Genomic DNA, 19,657 nt, shown 5'->3' on the forward strand with positions numbered 1-19,657 from the left:
TCTCTTTTATTTGCTTCTTCCCACGGCTGTCAGTCTTAGCTGCATCATTATCTCAAACATGCTGCCTTGTCATCTCTATCAATATTGGCTCTTTGAGTAACTGCCTGCGTTGGCTTTGTCACACCATTCTACACTTCTCATCTCCAGTACACTCCTCCCTCTTTTTCCTTCCTTTGGAATAAGCCCCTGCAGGGAGACGTACCCCATGCACACACAAATCCAGCAGCCCAGGGATATCCCTTGGTGTGACTCCTTAAAAACTGAACTTCTTCCAAAATAAGGTTAATTAATAGCAACTAACATACTAAAAAGGCAGGCTATCAGAACAGAGGATGCAAAAGAAGATCCTATATCCTTGAAACTCCCTACCTGGATAATTTATGTGCATCAATTACATCAATGTACTGCTGAGGCCTGAATGGTGGAAAAGTAAAAATACCACTGTTTTCACAAGGATATGGCTCCTGCCTCCAATATTCAGTAACACTGACTTCACCCCTACGTGTGTCGGGATGCAAGGAATCTGCATCTCTTTTCCCAGTGAAATTGGTGAAGTGGAATATAGGGTAGATCCAAAATAACTGCTAGTGAATGACCCCTCAAAGCTAGGCACTGCCATGTCATTTGAGACTCTTTTCAGCAGAGCCTGTTGTGATAGGAGAAGGGGAACTAGTTTCAAACTAAAATGGAAGATTTAGATTGGATAGAAGGAAGAAGTTTTTCTACAACAGGGTAATGAAGCAATGGAACAGGTTGCCCAGAGAGATGGTGGATGCCCCATCCTTGGAGACATTCAGGATCAGGCTGCAAGGGGCTCTGAGCAACCTGATGTAGCTGGAGGTGTCCCTGTTCACTGCAGGGGAGTTGGACCAGATGACCTTAAAGGGTCCCTTCCAACTCAAACAATGATAGGATTTCATGCAGCCGTTGCCGCCTTCAAGCTTTTTGCAGGCTATGAGTGAAAAACCCACAGCAAAGCGATCAAGAAAACTAGTTTGAACAAGAACTGAGACCAGATCCACAGGCATGAACCATTAGGAAACTGCAGCATTTGGTGCTGAGCCCCTTGGTTCAGACACTTCAAAACTCATCTTGAATTAGGCTCTCCTCACACAGGTGACCCATCGAGGCATCTTCTCACCCACAGGAAGACACAATATACAAGCAGTCATCACTGAACAATCAAAGCATACGGGAACCAAGCCAATCTCCTGCCCTAAAAGAGTCTTCTCCAAAGCATCACTTTCTTCTTTGGGATTCGCTCCTCACTGGGTGTCTGTTTGAACATTCCTGTGGCTCTTTTGGTTGCCTTCATTGCCTTTAGTGTGGAGATAGTTCCAGCACATCCTAGCCCCAGTAAATGCTAGACTCCCAGTAACCCAATGCAAATCACGACACACAACCTCTACTTTTTACAACTCAGGTCAAGTCAACAGCATTTTTTCCCAGGTCTAGAAGTCCGAATCTCCAGCCTTTGCTTTAAACAATGCAGGTGACCTTTTTCAATGCTCTGAGGCTACCCCCAAAAGCATGAAGTCAACATAAGGCAGTAAATGCAGTCTTCAGCTTCCCCAAAAAGCTAGCTGACAGGCAATGCTGCCCATCACCCATCTCATTTAACATGAATTTGCTCAGGACTAAAGCTGTGGCTGAGAAGAAAGGCTGTTCCTCCAGGCAGAGGTTCCTAAATAAAACCATACTTCATGAAGGATGGATAGTGGCAGCCTGCCACAATATTTACACCCCCTGAGCATCTGCACAATGCAAACGGAGGCTCGTTCAGAAAGGCTATTGAACACATCAAGGAACAGCTTTCACCTCCTAGAGAAAGAGCCTGTCTCCCTTCTCAGACAAAGTACCAGTTGGAACCCTTTCAAGGATCACTTCTTCCCAATTCCTGTCTCTTTATTTATTTATTGGAGGGGTTCCCTCACCAAATATTTCCATTTATACAAAGTGACAATTTCTCCTTCATGCTGAATACGCCACAGGATGTTATTAGGGGCAACTCACTGCTTTGAACAGTGCTGTATCAGTGCGGATGTATTCTGGAGTGGAAGAAACAAATCCCAACTAACCCAGAGAAGTATAAATGTTCACAATACTGAAATACATAAAAAACAGCTGAAAGGAGAATGAAAATAATCTGTTTTCCATGTTTTTTGGTGGATAGAATAGGAAGGTTTGGATTTAAACTGCAGGAGGGGACATTTGATTTCGGTACAAGGAAGAAAATCACAAATAATGAATCCAGTGAATGTGGAAGGGCACAAAACGCCCCTGTCCAGAAGAACTTCCCAATACAGCTAATCCCTGCCCCTGGGTAAGAGATGGTCTGCACAAGCCCTGCAGGGCCTTCCAGCTCTCCTGCTCCAGCCACTCAATAGGGCTGATCCTTCTGCTCTTGAAGCTGAGCACGTTTCTTTAAAACTGTATCATTTGTGTAGCACCACAAAAATAAATAACCCTGGAAAGAAAACAAGCAAAAACCATCAGAGAGTCTGATCAGCCATCCCGAAGGGAAAAAAGGATGGGAACTAAACTCTGAAGACACTTGGTGCGAAGTCACGACCCCTGAAGGCGTTCAAGAAAAGGGCAGACACGCCACTGAGAGCCATGGTTTAGTGGGCACAGTGGGGATGGGTTGATGGTTGGACTGGATAAACTTAGTCGTCTTTCCCAACCTTAACGACTATATGACTGTGTGAAAAGGGATTACGTGAGGAGGTGACTGCCCTCTGTAACTCAGCAGGTCACTGCACTCCTCTCTGCTTGCCCTGGTGCCAAATGCCTCACATTTTCAAGCCAAGAGAGACAGACCTGATTCGCGAAGCAATTTTCTCATCCTCTCCACCCAGCACACCATGGAGTCCAGGATACACACAAACATAAATGGCAGTGAGATAAGGCAACAGAAAGTAAAATAAACCTAATTAGAACAAGTAAGTTGTTTACAGTGAAAAGCACTGCAGTATTAGGTAAGAAAGGAAAAAAAAAAAAGACAGGCAATCACACAAATGTCTGGCTTAGGTACTCATCCCACTCTTAGCTGCCCTATGCTTAAGTGCAGCCTAAAGCCTAAGGATACCAAGAAGACTTAAAGCAAACCCCTGCCATGGACTTCACTGAAGACAAGACCAAACCTGTAAAACTATCATAGAATCATTAAAGTTGGAAAAGACCACTAAAATCATCCAGTCTAACCACCAACCCATCCCCACCACACCCTCTAAACTATATCCCACAGCGTCACATCTACCCTGTTCTTGAACACCTTCAGGGACGCTGACTTCACCACTTCCCTAGGCAGCCTGTTTCAATGCCTCACCACTCCTCCTGAGACGAAATTTTTCAGCATTAAGACTCTGGTGGGCAGCACCCCAACTTCAGGCACTGACGACACGATCTGTCCCCAAATCATCCCACTGCACTGCCACCAACAGCCAGAAAGTTGAGCATATGCCTCTCTCCTGCACTGCGCTTGCTCAGTGCTCATTCCAAGCAGCTGCAAAGTCCCCTCCTGCCACAGCACTGGTATTTTACACCTTCTTTGCATGGATCTTAATGTCAGCATAAGGTGCCCAGACAGGGAAAGGGAGGTCACCATGCATTCACTTTTGTCACTTTGAGCTGCTCTGTCACCTGCTGGGGGTTGTCATCTTCTCCCTGACTCACTAATTCAGTCCCCCTATGGCGTGTGCTTCCACACATACTAAGGACCCACTGAACACCAGTGGCTTTGGGAACATGGCCTGTTTAAGAAGCTGAATAAGCTCCCTGAAGAAGACAACTGATATCCCCAACATCCTTTACAACAAGCAAAAAAAAAAAAACCAAAAAAAAAACAAAAAAAACCCACAACTGAAGCGAAGAAGCACAGTCAGCTATCTACCACCTTGCTTGGTCTTTCAGGTGGCCAACTTGAATGCTTACAGCTGTTTATCATCCCAAAATTTCTGATTTGGCACCACTCTGACCTTCACAAAGGGATGGATCAGCCAAGTCACCACAGTCACAAAACATGTTGTTTTCATGGACTTAACTTAGGGCCCAGCTCAGAAATCTCCCACCAGCCCAAACTCCCATCACCCTGGGCAGCGAGCTCTGCCTTTTATGCTGCAGTGCCATGCAGCAGTCAGAGCCATTTTCCAAAGAAAAATGCAACAAGACACAAACAGGAATCCAAGAAACATCTGCCATCTGACTCCAACACTTCACAGGAAAAAAGACATTTTAGATCTGACACTGCTTGGTTCATTTACACCACAGAACTGATCAGCACTTGGGTTTGGTCCTACAGGTGTTTACACCCTCCTCAGCACTCAGCATCCAGGAACAAGCTTCATCAGCTGGAAGGATCTGACAAGAAAAGAAGTTGTAGCCCTCACAGACATCTCCTGCCACCCCCTTCCCTTCCCCCAGGGCATGGGAGGGCAGCCAGCGGACCCTGCCAAAATCTATCCAGAATCTAATTCCACCACACATTATAACCTAGAGTCCTGCAAGTCACATTTACAGGGCTAACTGCAGCCCTCTTCTCCGAGAAAAGAGGAATAAACACAAACCTTCCCATAATTTTTAATCAAACTGGATCTCAGGACTTTGCCCAAGCAATTAGAAGTTCCTCGCGCAAGCTCCCCAGCGATGTTAAGAGCATTAATCACAAAGGCAAGAAACACGAATGCAAGTAAAAATAGCAAGGACTCTGCACATACCTTTTTTAAGCTTCACACCTACTCAGAATGATCTCTTGATCAGCTGTCAGGAAACGCTTCGTTTGGGTTTTTTTGTATGCCTTTTTATTACTATTTAATTTTAGAACAAACGGTTGTGATTCATAAAAGTGGAGTAACTGTGAACACACTTTCCAAACCTCCTCTAGAATGCTTTGTTTGCGAGAGGCCAACCTCAAAATAAACTTTTTTGCAAGTTTTTAAATGTCAGCGAGTCTTGTGCTTACATCTCCTTAACCCCCGGCACCGCAACCCAAACATTTTTAATCCTGGTAGGAGTGATACGTAACATACAGACAACAAATCAAATAGAAATCTTCTGGCAGAAAACCCGTAGGATGGGTTGATTTCATCAGAGATGACTATCATGCAAAGATCAACAGACGGTTTGAAATGATGGGATTTAAATACTGACAAGCTACCATCAGCCACTCGAATCCTAAAATAACTGCTTCCAAGGACCAGCACGTTACAGCAACAGAACAAACTCAATATTCCATCAAATCATAGCATCACCAAGGTTGGAAAAGACCTCCAAGATCATCGAGTCCAATCATCCACCTATCACCAATAGTTCTCACTAAACCATATCCCTCAATACAACGTCCGAATGTTCCTTGAACACCTCCAGGGACAGTGACTCCACCACCTCCCTGGGCAGCCCATTCCAGCGTCTGACCACTCTTTCTTTGCTATTCTGCAAATAGCATTACTGTTAATAACAGCAGCAATGCCTATTTTCAACACTGAGTGATGATACCCTCTGCACTGTCAGCATACACAGTAATAAAAGACTCCAACACCTCCATCACCTTCAGGGGTGATGTGGCTCCGAGGGACATGGTTTAGTGGGCGTGGTGGTGAAGGGTTGATGGCTGGACTAGATAATCCTCGTGGTCTTTTCCAACCTTAATGGTTCTATGATTCTCTGCAAAGCTTCTGAAACGCACTTCCCAGCTCCTTCTCTACATTTTGGCTATGTGCCTCAATTCCTGGAGCTTTCTCAAATCCTTTATTGTCACTTGGAAACAAGCGGGGACCAGCCAAATCCTCCAGCCACCACCACCCCCTGAGATCCCCTCTTCCCACATCAACATGAATTTAGCCAGCAAAAAGCCCCTGAAGAAACAAGACAGCACCTTCTCTGCCATGGGCTGTCCTTCATCAAGGTACCACCACACCTCCCCGCTACACTCTCTTATCGTGCTAGCATCTCGATGGCTGCAAACGGGCCTCAAAAAGTGACACAAAATACTTATGTGTATTGAGTGGATCAGCAGCACACTTGGTGTAGCACCAGCCATGGTGGGGAAAAGTATCCTTAGACTAAAGAGTTGACACTTGCACTGTTTATTCTATTTCTAGCAACACTAGCATAAAGTTTTAATAAATGTTTCATTAAAACATCAGCTGTCTGTCCAGCCAATTATCACTCATAATCACAGCTACGTACTGCCTTCTACAGATGGTCTTACAGCTGTGCATTACACTCCACCTCTGCAGAATCCTTTAGAACATCTGCTGAATTTCTGTGTTTTCTCAATATATAAATGAAACTATACCAGCTTGCTTATAATGCATTTACTATCCTGTTACCCTAAAATCAGTAAAGGCATATTTCCTTGTGGCTTACAATCTACTAGTCACCTGATGGCTCTTTGCTGTATCTATTTAAATAGCTTTTAGATTTTCTCTTAGTAACAGATTACACTGAGCCTCCATCTTATCAGAGGAGTTATCAGGATCTAATCCTTTATAAGCACTGAAGTTACTGGAGATGTGAGACTATATTCCTCCCTTCCATAAATAATCTGTTGTAGAGAAAAAAAAAAAAAGAAGAATAAAAAGGGGGCGGGTGGGGGGTGAGGGAAGCCACCTGCATCCTTGCTCCCCTGATCTATGGTCCTAAACTCAAGGAGAAAACCTGCCTTACCCACTCCCCCCAGTACCTACAGAACCCAGTACCACGTAATCCCCTTGTCCTCCAGTAAAACAAATTATTTTTTTTTCTCCTAGACAGAACTCGGTCCCTTTGGGAGAAACAGGAACAAAGATTTGGGGGAAGCAAAGCAGTCCCATAAAGGCAGCCCCTCTGGGTGATGCGAGTGTCCCATGCCCTGGCAAGGAGCTGAGGGTGGGGGTTGTACACCAACATGGATGGGGTGCAGCCTGCACCAGACAACACTATGCAAAGTGTTCCCATCAGAAAATGCAGTGTGCAAGGGAAATGCCATTTTAAGATGTTTTTTCTTTGGTTTGATTTTGTTTGTTTTTTCCATTTATAAGCAGAATCCTCCAACGCAAATTTAAAAAAAAAAAAAAAAAAAAAAAAAAGGAGAGGTTCAGTGCTGCAATACCCCAAGCAGAGAGGAGTCATCTCGTCCAAAAGGCAGTGCCCATGGGGATGGGACATGCAGGGAAGATGGGGGAACCGCTTCCCATTTTGCAATGGCTCCATCTCTTCCCACCCCCCACAGAAAATCCCACTACTCCACCAGAGCTCCTGGATTTTGCAACCTCAGTCCCACTGCCTTCCGGGCAGCTCTGCCTATGATGAAAGCTATTTTTTGATAGTTTGATAACAGATAACAATCCTCCTCCCTGCTCTTCCCATTCTCCATCCCTGCCCTATGAGCTTGCTGCTTCCCTGAGCAGCGCAACTTGGTCCTGGCAGGGGATGGAGGCTGGAAAGAAGGGGAAAACGGGATGAGGAGATGGAGCAGAGCCCTGTAGGAAGGCAAGACCTCAACATGCACGACAGGGTGGGCAAACACCATCTCCACTCTCCAGCACAGTGGGTTTCTGGAGAGCATCCCTAAAAGGTGCAAGGACATCTTCCTCCCTGGGTCTTCCTTGTTCCTCCACCCCTGCCTGGGCACTGAGATGCTGGAGCTTCCCATCACTTCCCACAGCTGCAAAACATCGATGTTCCAAAGTTAACACCTCGCAGCGACGGAACAGCAATCCGTGAGCAGCAGTAAAATATTCCCTGCACTGGAACAAGGAAGTTTCTCCTGAGACAGCCTCACTCCTCCGCTCCCCTGAAAAATGCATTTGCAAAAGGCAGCGGGAAGGGCACAAACAACTCCCTGCAAACTCCTCGTCAACTCTCATTTTGCATTGCAAAAGCTGCAATTCGCCTCCCCTCCATCACTGCGGGCTTTTGAGGGTCTTTCTGCAAAAGAGATGCTCGTTGCAACTCTTACTTGTCAGCCCAAATTTCAGTGCACAGCAATTTTAGAGCATTTTTTGCTAAACAACAGAGGGGGGAAAAAAGCACATCTCCACTGCTTGTCGAGGAAAGGTTTGACAGCTCCAACAGGACATCTCATCCCACGACATGTCTACTGCTAATGCAAAATAAATCATCGCTACGTCTCTCGGCATTTCCCCCCCCTCCCCCCCCTTTCATGGCACGTCTGCAATTTTGGCATCCGAAAGCAAACCGGCCACGCTCCGAAGTCTGCGTGCTCCTTCTCGTGGTTTCCTCCCAGCACACACAAACCCCTGTACTTTTCCCACCGCTGAGTCCTGCAGGGGGGCACCCCGAGGACGGATCCCATCCCTCTCCCTCCGCACTGAATTCCCCAGCGCACCTCTCCGAGCAACAAAAGAGAGTTGAACCAAACGTGTGGCACCTCGCTTCCCTCCTTTCCTCCCCTCAAAATGTTTATTTTCAGCTTTTAAAAGACACCTTAATCCGCCATGTTGAGCCGACAAGCTTTATAAATATTCATTTACCGCAGTTCGGGAGCGCTACGGGGAAATATGTAGCGATCAGGGCTGCACATTTTGGCACAGCCGATTGCTTTCTTTTCTTTCTTTTCTTTTTCTTCCCCGCTATTTGCGGCAGCTCGGTTCCCNCCCCCCCCCTTTTTCAGATTCAGAAGAAAGCCACTCGCACACCCAAAATAACTCTTTCCGAGGCATGCATCAGCCTAGTAAATGTGAAAGGAGGTCGCGTGAGAACGTAGCAGGAAAGCACCACGAAGACAGATGGTAGTTTAAAGAGAGAAAGAAAAAAAAAAAAAAACAAGAAAGAGGGAAAAAAAAGAGAGAGGAAAAAAAAGAAAATAAAAAGGAGAAGAAAGAGAAATGAGCGCATCTACAGCACGACAAAAAAAAAAAAAAGAAAAAAATAAGAAGAAGAAAAAAAGAAAGAAAGAAAGAAAGCTCCGCGCGGCCGCGGTGAATCGCACTCGCGGTGCCGCGGAAGGACGGCGGCGGGGAGCGGCAGCCGCAGCCCCGAGCGCAGGTACCGGCACAGCCGGGGCTGTGCCCCAGCGGCCCCGCAAACACTTCACAACAACTCCACCGCAAGCAACATTCCACGCCCCGCTGCCATCTCCCCTCCGCTTTTGCTTTTTTCTTCAAAAAGAAAAAAACAAAAAATTTAATACATCTTGGAAAAGAAGAAGCGACTCCCTCCACCCCCCCTTCCCCACAAAAAAAAAAATAATAATAATAATAAAATAAAGAAAAATGCCAGCAGGGAGAGCGCAAGGGAGCTGCAAGGTGCGGTGCTTACCTGAGCAAGTTTGGGGTTTTTTTGAGTAATTTTTTTCCGCTGCGCGGAGCCGACCCGTCCCTCCGCCCGCACCCGCGGCAGACTCATTCCAATATGGCATCCGCGCAGTGCGCATGCCTGCCGCTCTTTTTAGGGCTTTTTTTTTTTTTTTTTTTTTTTAGCAGCCAACTCCTTCAGTGACCTTTTTCAGCAGTTTCAAAAAAAAAAATAAAAATTAAATTTAAAAATAAATCCGCGCATCCCCCCCTCTGGCAGTCAGCATCAGCGCGGTGCCGCCGGGGCGGCGGTGCGGGGCAGCGCGCAGCGCGTTCTCTCCGTGCGCGCAATTTTGAGCGAGAAAATGCCGAAAAGCCATCAGAGCCGCCAGCGTAGTGGGAAATTTGCTCTGATTTTTCCCTCCCCACTGTTCCCCGCAATCTTCTCGCTAGGGTTTTATGGCTGATTTTGTGTGGCAAAGAAACTTTCGGGGAGGATGGAGATACAGAGATAGGGAAAAAAGCACCGCGGCTCCTCCCGTCCCTGTCCTGGCACCCCCGGGCTCCTGTATTGCCGTGTTATCTGCTTATTCCCCATTGTTGGAAAGGAAAAAAAAAGCACAAAACCACACCAGAGGAGGCGAGGAACAAGACAAGATACGAAATCAACTGGTGCGTACCCTCCCAGCGCACAGCACACGCACAACTTTCTTGCTATCGTTTGCACCTTAGATCATTCTCTTTTTTTTTTTTTTCCTGTTTTATTTTTTTTATTTTTTCCTTTAGTGGCTGCAGCGGATGAAAGGCAGAATCGCGACGTGCGGATGTGCTGACGCGGGGGTGTTTGCGCGTTCAGCCACACTGCGGATTTTTTTCGGATTTGTTTTTTTTTTTTCTTTCTTTCTTTCAAGCTGCTGAAATCGTCCCCGACGCAGCGCTGGAAACCGCCCCGTGCCCCTCGCACCGATTGGTTCTGCATCCCTGTGGGGTGCCTGAAAAATCCCCAGGGGGAATAAAAACACTCTCTGCACCCGGGGTTATTTGGGATGCCCCAATTGGTGGTACCCGGCCAGCTCCAGAGCTTCCCCTGTATAAGTTTGCTTGGCAGCGGATGTGTTTTGCAGGAATTTTGCTACCTGCCTTGCAGCTCTGCCCAGAACCTGGGCAATGCTCCTTTGCTGGGGATTTTTGGATGCTTTGTAACCCTTTTCCCCACAGCTTTCCTCATAGGGCTGAGGATGCAGGACACCTTTGGAGCATTCCCTGGGATCTGTGCACACATTCTGCAGGAGAGCAGAGGGAAGGGGTTTCCTTGCCTCGGGGCTTTGTTCTTTCTGCAGGGAGGGTGTTCTGACACCCTGGGACATGTCAGAGCAGGGGCAGTGATTTCCCACAGTTAACCCCAGCTCTGCTCTAACCCACTGCAATCGCCAGCATCCTTCCACTGGTCCTTGCCCAGAACTCAGTGCTGAGCCTCCTCATCCCCTTTCTCCTCCATCTGCCCATCTCCTTTCCCTTCCACCATTCCATGCCCTTTTTCTCACACCTCTCATAGGTACATCAGCACACCATGGTGTGTTTGTGCCTCAAAATGAGTGAGGCAATAGAGATGAAGAAAGGACTGGATGATCTTAGTGGTCTTTCCAACCTTAATAATTCTATGAAAAGTACGTGTGTTATTTTTCTTTTTTTCTGGGATTCATTCATGGAGAAAAGAACAAATGCTTCAGACTGTGTGTTTCTTCACCACCTTCTTGCTATTTGTGGTCCATCTCCAAAAGGTCATGGTTTGGCCCCTCTGGCTCTGGCAGAGTTGCTATAAAACAAACACATCAAGCAATCCATATTTTTCAGGCTTACAGGTTGGATGGGATTTCAAAATAGAAAGGAATGCTGTCAGAGCTTCAAGATAAGACGAAAACTCCAACAGGTGCCAGGAAAGCGCTGAAGTCCTGTTTCTCCAGATGATCGTGGAAGTGGTTGACATTTTCAGCACGGTGACATTTCATATTTTCAACATATTTTTGAGAGGAAGATGCCCTGCCAACATGATACCTGTGTTCTTGCTCCTTTTAACCTGCTCTGAATTAGGTTACCCTGAGGCTTCTTTCACTGTGGCTAAGGCCGTGGCACATTCTGACACTGCAGTCATCCAAGCAGGGACACAGCAGCAGCTCTCACCTCATTTCAGAAGTTTTTTTCCAGCTCCCTTCCATGAGATGCATTTGTGCTTTATTCCCATTCCCGTTTAGAATCATAGAATCACAGAATCATAGAATCGTTTTAGTTGGAAGGGGCCCTTAAAAGCCATCTGGTCCAGCTCCCCTCCAATGAACAGGGACACCTCCAGCTACATCAGGATGCTCAGAGCCCCTTCCAGCCTGATCCTGAATGTCTCCAAGGACAGTGCATCCACCACCTCTCATTTAAGGACTCTTTGGTTCCACTGATCTCTCTGGAGTTTCTTCCTCCCTCTTGGCTCACTCTTATTTTTACTTAGAGAGAGACCATTTCTGAACAGCTGACAGCATGCTTGGCCGCGTACATAGAGTTGTAAAAGAAAGCATTATCCTTGTCCAAAGAATTTATTATCTAAATTATCACGGTGGAAGGTGTCTAAAATAAAATCACGGCTGAGGGAGAAAATCCCTCCAATTTTTTTTCTAAGTGGCTGTTTCTGTAAAACTTATAGATACAAATGTCAGGCCTGATCTGTAGATGACTGTAACAGCTCCTGCTGGTGGCTGAGATGTTGGGTCTTGCTCATAGCTGGGAATACAAATTGGTTTAGTGGGCATAAAGTACAGCAATATCTGAGTGATTTCATTTGAGTTCTACCTTTTAGAGCATTACTGGGAAAAAGAAACTACTCAGAGAAATACTGAGTTGTCTCAACCTAGTACTCTATGATTCTATGGTAGTATCCCAAGATTTAAAATAGGTTTAATCCCTGGTGAAAAATCATACGAAGCTTAGCTCCGGTTTTAGTCTCAGTAGCACTGTGTTCTCAGGGATATATCTTCAACTATTAAGTTACATTAGTTTCGCTGCTGTTGATGCTGCAGAGTGTCACACCTGCTGGCAGCCACCTAACACCCAAACTTGTATTTCAAGTTGAGAAAAGAATTTTCAGTGGCTGATGTTTCTAAGAAAAATGCTTTTATGCAAATAGCACTGAGAAAAGATTTACCTGAGCACCAAGTACCCAAGTTATGATTATCATCTGACTGCTCTTGTTTCTGATTTTCACCTCCAAAGAACATTCACACTCCAAGTTTTCCATAGCTGAACAAGAGAAACATGTACAACCCAGCAAAATTCACAATCTCATTGTTTTAGATTATGAATCAGTGGTTTCTGAGCTCCAGAATAGGTTATCAACACACAAAAATGTGTCCACTTTCCAATCTGGAGTCTTTAGCAGGTCTACGTTTTAGAGGACAGGTGAAGATGTAAAAAGACTCCCCTACAAAGGAGATGCAAGGACATGTGCATACAAATGTTACGGCATTAACACTCCCAGTTTCTCTCTTTGGGAAAGATAAGTGCCCTGGAGGACAGCCATCAGTAGGATTTATAAGGGATGTGCATTTTGGCATCCTTTTCTGTCCCTGATTTCACCAGGTGGCTGAAGGACTTGGAGTGTCCCACAGTCTTAACAGAGTGCTGAGGTGATGCATGTGTTTGTGCACAGTGCATAGGCTTTTCACAAACATGATGGTTGGACTAGATGATTTTATTGCTCTTTTTCCAACCTTAATGATTCTATGATTCTATGAAACATGGAGACTGCCCAGCAGGATCGTGGTGTCAGAGGAGACCCACATCTGTTCAGTCTGTCCCCATCACCATGTGCATTTTCTGCCATAGATACCTCCTTTCTGCAGGACTGCTTTTGGGTTCATGATGGAGAAGCTCTCCATTGGGGATTGGAACTGGATGATTCTTAAGGTCCTTTCTAATCTAAGCTGTTCTACGATTCTATGATTTCCTCCCCTCCATGCCTTCAGACTTAAGTTTAACAACATTCAACCCACCATACACTCAATCTTTACATGAGCAAAAGACATCCCAAGGCCGTCACTTCGTGCCAGCTGATGCCAGTGTTGTGTCGGGGACTGCTATGACTTATGTACACCTTTGTCTCCATTTTATTCATTGGCTTCAATACAGAGAAGCGATCCCCGTTAGCTGGCACCAGGATGCTCTTAGCCTAGTTTCGCAGTGCCATCTTCTGGAGAAGAGCATCACATTTCCATTGCATTTTGCAGATACCTTTTTCGCCTGATTTACTGTTGAGCGTAGGGTGCTTTGAAGGCAAGTGAAATCACTTCAAATCATCCAAATGGCATAACCTAAGGAAGACAATAGCATAAATGTGGTTAATCCAAAATTTGAACTCTCTCCTTTTGTTTCACAGCAAAAGTCTTGCTTCTCAGACACCGTGAGCTGCAATGAGATTCTTGGCTTGGGATTCGTAATATGTTCTCTTCGGAATGCGAAACAATGTGGTTAATATCTCCCACCACTTTGCACCACTTCACTGACAGCACCAGCCCTGTCCATGGTGTTTGTAGACCCACACATTTAGTCTCTTCTTCAAAGCAAAAGCAGTCTTCCTTGCAGCTTACTGGCCTAATTTTATTTACTTTTGTATTGCTGAGTAGGGGCTGTGGCTGTTCAGCAGGGGGACAAAGACTGGTTTTAACATTAACTGGAAAAGCTGAGCCAGTGCATCGTGTCTGCAGCTCAAGAGTGCTTAGAAAATGTGCTGAACAACAGCTCTTCCACCTCAGCAGTAAATGAAAAGGAAGCACACGTTATATCCAATAAATCACAGCACTGCGGTTCAATACTGAGGCTCATAGCTATGTCTTATTGATCATACTTGCACTGCAGAAGAGATCCACTCCCACACTAAGAACTTGCTCATTTGTACCATTTATAACAGATTCCTTATTTAGTTTATTTACGTAGCAAGAAAACACCTCACAGTGTGTTTGACCTCTAAGGCATGGTGTTGGTAAGCGATTATGGGGAAACTGAGGCCAAATCCTCTGACTGACAAGCATGACCAGGAGCTTATGGCCTATAAACAAAGCTAAATTCTACCTCACATCTGCATTTCTCATCATTGCTCTTGTACCCCAGTGAGGATCAGAGCCCTTGCTGCAAGCTGAGTGCATTCCGTAGCACAGTACACAAGCTGTCCTAGCTCTCTGTGTGCTCAGTTTTGGTACTGAATCAAGTTTACAAACTTGTCAATTGTGGACACATTCCCATGCATGACATGTTTCATGCTGAACTTTTTCCAGTGAGCACCTCCCTTGTCCAATTTTCAATGAGCTGGACAAAACCTGGAGGAGAGGATGCAACACTCAGAGGGTTATGTCAGAAATCACACTCAAGCGTAACAAAAACTCATTTTGCAATTACACAACTGGTCTTTTCTTCCCTCTTTCCAGCCTCTATTTCCTGCCACCCCTAAAACAACACTGAAGAGTCATGCTAGTGACGTTTTCAATCTACAAGAGTAAGTTGAAAATGGTACATTTAGAAGCATCTCTCTGAAGCTGACTGTGAAGCAGGCATGTCGACGGCTCTCACTGTTTTAACAGGTCCTTCTGTATTAAGGAGAAAGATTAAGTGTAAAATGCCGCTAATTGCACATAAAGGCATCAGTTTCCACAGTAGGGCAAGTGTGCATTGTAGCCAGCTTAATCTCCATCTGCCCCTAAGAGCATAATCGATTTTTTATTTTAATTTGAAGAAGCTGACACTTGTATTTCTTCACTGCCAGGTTGCTAAGCACATTTAATAAGAATGCATACAAGTGGGGGAGTCTACAGTATGCCATTAAAAGTAATAGGTAACATATTTAAGGTCATAATGAGCTTGGAACTAAGTACCTCAGTCCAGGGATCAGGAGGGAAGGTGTATAAATACTCTTCATACTAGCATTCTGTTGAGCAAGATATGGCTGTTGGTTAATAAATAAAGAAGGGATTTCTTGTGAAAGCTTTTCAAAGGGAGTTCCATCTCAAAATGTGGATTTTCTGGTCTTTCTGACAAGAGATGGTCTCAATGTCTCTTTTTCTCCATCTCTAAAATAGAGAAATAGTGCTCTGACTTTATAAATTTCCTTGTGATTCATGGCTGAAAACCCCCAGTGATTTTCTTCTTCTCTGCTCAAGCTCTGCAGTCACTTTCCCCCTATTAGGCCCACATCTGCATTAGATGTATTTTTACTTTTAACAGAAAATAAAATACATCCCTGTTGAATGAGATGCTTTCTCCCCATTTGAAGCTAGGAGACACACAGCAGAATGAGAGACACACAGCACTCCCTAGGGCTCCTTTGCAGATCCCTACGCTGAGCTGACAGCTTGAGACTTCCCTTTCATGGTGCCCCGAGCTCTATGAACTGTTGGGGAATCAAATCACATGGACACAGCTTTGATGACAAGTATAGTAAAGGATATTTACAGCAAGAGCTGCAAAATCCCAACTTTTATTATGATGTTGATACTCTTTTCTCCATTTTCTAACTCTTAACAAGCCTATCCAGGACACATCTAGTGAAGTTACTCCAGACTTGCACAGAGCAAACAATTTGGTCAAATAGCAGCATCTTGTCTATTTGAAATTCACACTTACACTGAAATCTGGCAGACTCAGCTCCTATTTCTGCCACAACGCTGCAGCCAAACCTGAAAAATTCAAGCCTGAAGTTGTAGTGAGACAGGAGTTGGTCTCTTTTCCCAGGTAACAGTGATAGGATGAGAGGGAATGGCCTCAAGCTGTGCCAGGGGAGGTTCAGGCTGGATGTTAGGAAAAAAATTCTTCTCAGAAAGAGTGGTGGGACGTTGGCACAGGCTGCCCAGGGAAGTAGTAGAGTCACCATCCCTGGAGATGTTCAAGTAAAGAGCAGATGTTGCACTGAGGGACATGGTTTAGTGGGCATGGTGGTGATGGGTTGATTATTAGACTAGATGATCTTAGTGGTCTTTTTCAACCCGAACCATTCTATGATTCTATGAAAAAAAGCATCCTGGCCACCAGAAATAACTTTAAAGAGGGGGAACCCCAACCTCAAAACTCCACTGTAGATACAACTTTAGCCCCAAATGTAGGCCACCTCTTAAATCCTGCCCCAAAGCCAAGGAGCAGGACATGAGCAACTTCTGGCATCTGTGCTAGCCCTGCTTTTCAGTGTGTTCAGCTGAACTGTGAAATAATCTACTGGTAAGGCTTATTCCCATCACTCTGATCGGCTACACACCATAAATATTAATTCCCTCCTGGGTTTTCTTTTGGATTGAACCAACCACTTCCCTGTGAGATGAAACCTGGTGAGTTCATGGGTCACTTGGAAGATTTCCCTTTGTAGGCAATAAATTTATCTCCCTCTGTCCTACACAGTCCTCTAAGTCTACCCCAGCACAACCCACACCACAAGCATCCTTACAATACTCTGTCAGTACTCCATGGGAGGGATGTGCTACAGAAGTTTTGCATTTTCAGACTTTGTGTCCTGAAAATTAATTCTTACCTTAGGGATAAAGAGATGCCACGTGAATCCCAGAGTAGATGACAGTCAAGTACCAATATCAAATAGACATGACCAGTAGCCCTGGGAAGAGGCCAGGCATAAGTTAGATGTACATGACTTCACCCGGAGGCTGGAGATCTCTCCTTATATCAGATGACACTAGAAGGGTATATATAGTGAAGATTTCACCAGCACTGGAGGGGTCTTTTGGGGTCATTTGCAGGGAAGGTGCACTACCAAAAGTGTTGATATTTTAATATGAAAAATTTCTTCCCCATCCCCATTTTTTGACCACCTCTCATTATAGATGTGAGGTACAAATGTGGAAGTTCTTTCAAGAAAAAATAGGTTTTAGTACTGTGAAAAGTTTTTCTCTAAAGGAACACATCTGTTTACACAGCGCAAACAACTTCTCTTTTCATATTTGCATCTGCAGTTGCATATTGTAAAACAAGAGGTTTTAGTCTGACAAATCTTCTTAGTGCTTGTCTCAGAGTCCTTTAATTTGCCTCCTTACAAATAAAAGGATATCACCCTGTCCTGTCAGGAGGAAGTGTCTGCCGAGAAGCATTGGGTTTAAAGCACTCTTTCAATAAACAAATCATGCTCACAGTCCACAATTAATTATGTTACTGCTTATGAAACATCCTAATTCTTCAGTAACCACAAAAAAACAGCTCAACATATTAGCACACACACAGAGTGAAAAGCAGGAACTATGGCAAAGGGGAATGTCGGAAGAGATGCCAACAGGACAAGGCTGGGGTAAACATCTTCTATTTGAAAAGTGGGAAGTTGGAAATGTCAGAGATGAAAGCTCATGTAACAGTGCCTTCTTAAACTGCCAAATGTGGTGTCACTGTCGCATAATTGGGATGTTCTCTTTCCTGGCATTTGAAAGGTTTATTTGGGTGCACTGTAATTTCCTCCATCGGCACCATGCAGGCTTTATTGACATTGTTCTTGGCTCCCTTTTGGCTTTACAAGAAGTATACCTAGAAACTTTACCAGGGTTTATAATGATGTCTTTCAACAAGGTTTCTTTAAGCATAATCATGTGATAAGCAGCAAGTAAGTTTCACCCATTTAGAACCAGTGGAGAAAGGGTTTCATTAGCATGACCATCCCTAATTGCACCAGGAAAACCTTCTGGACAGTAAGGCAGAGCAGACGGAGAGAGAGAGAGGGTGATGCTGGGGTGTTCAAGGCCAGGTTGGATGGGATCCTGGGCAGCCTGATCTAGTGCCTGATGTAGTGGTTAGCAATCCTGTCCACAGCAGGAGAGCTGGAACTAGATGACCTTTGAGGTCCCTTCCAACCCAAGTCATTCTATGACTCTCTGAGCAGGTCATTCTGCACTGTCTGTCTCCTTCTGAGTCTAGACAATTGACTCTTATGTTCTTCTGTTCCTATGAAATGACTAGGGAAGGTTCAGGTTGGATACCGGGAAGATACTCTTCACCAGAGGGTGGTAGGCACAGAACAGGCTTCCCAGGACAGTGATCACAGCCCCAAGCTGCCGGAGTTCAAGAAGCCTCTGCACAGTGCTCTCAGAGATAGGGTTTGGATTTGGGGTGATCTCTTGTGGAGCCAGGAGTTGGACTCAATGATACTTATGGATCCCATCCAACTAGGGGTATTCTATAATTCTATGATTCTATGACTTGTGCTCAGCCAAGCAGCAGGATGAGATAGGTGAGCTACATCCATGGAGACATATAGCAATCTGATCAATGTGACAGCACAAGGAAGAGAGGTAAATAATTAATTTGCTTTTTTACATGACAAGCTTTAAAATGGACTTGATTTTCAGCACAAACATATAAAAAATCAATCCACTAGGAATGCTTTCTAGATACAGATAGGACCCCACCTCCTGGCAAATATTTCTCCAGTTGTTTCAGAGCATTCTGCTAGAGCAAAAGAGAATACACAATGATGACTGGAAAGACATGCAAAGTCATTCAAAGGCATTTGTGCAGCAAACTCGTAATTTTCAAAGGAGACAGGGCAAATTCGTACCCAGTGGGAAAGGAACAATTTTTCCCTTGGACTGCTTGGAAAATTCTCAGAAAGGTGGCCCTTGTGAGGGCAAACCGTGCATTTACAGAACAATTTCAAAAAAGGATTAGTATCAGCACTTGCAGGTTTAAGGCACGGAGAGGTGACTTTGCCACGTGACTGGTCACAGCCCAATAATCCATCATTAGACCATTCTGCCTCCTCATTTTTCATTTCACCTGATAGTTTTAATGCTAATCTTCTTAAATGCCATTTTCTAGCCAGTAGCTGGAGGCTAGTTGAGTTCAAAAATCTTTACAGTTGTACAGTTGTTTACAGGGCTGCTTTAAGACACGACATATATTATGTATGAGGCTTTAGAACAACCAGCTGTATCAGAGATGATGGAGAACATGAAAGCAATACAGCAATGCTCCTTCCTACAGCACTTTGTTAAGTGTGACAAGAGATAGGAGATCCAAAACAAATAACATCATAGTAGGAAACTATTTTCCCAAGAGTATCCTAAAGAATGTAATGGTAAATATGATTTTTAGAATTATTGAGAGACTAAAGGCTCCTTAAAAGAAACCTGTAAAATGTTTTAGGTTATATTCATCTGTATGAACAAGGATATACTTAGATATCTGCCTTTGAAGTATCAATCCCCTGTGCAACCAGTGGAGAAAATCACTGTAGGGAGTTGGCTGCAAGGATCATATCACACCTGGGTACATAGCAAATGTTATATCTATGCTCAAGACTTCCTAGCTTCAACATCTGAGTATTCCCTGCTTCCATGCAAGGAAACCTGGCCCCCGGGACCAGACCACTCTTCAGATCCATTGGTCTTGACCCTCAGGTGAGA

The 19,657-nt window shown here is 44.7% G+C and overlaps 1 protein-coding gene across 2 annotated transcripts in view; it reads right to left on the minus strand.

Moving 5' to 3' along the window:
• The window catches only part of SFMBT2 (Scm-like with four mbt domains 2), a 115,513-nt gene extending 106,136 nt beyond the window's left edge, over window positions 1-9,377 (minus strand). For both annotated transcript variants that reach the window (XM_021384338.1, XM_021384337.1), the window contains exon 1: window positions 9,262-9,377. The gene's annotated coding sequence lies outside the window, so the exon portion shown is untranslated. The remainder of the gene's footprint in view (window positions 1-9,261) is intronic.

This window comes from Numida meleagris, chromosome 1 (genome assembly GCF_002078875.1).
Source record: "Numida meleagris isolate 19003 breed g44 Domestic line chromosome 1, NumMel1.0, whole genome shotgun sequence".
NCBI lineage: Eukaryota > Metazoa > Chordata > Aves > Galliformes > Numididae > Numida > Numida meleagris.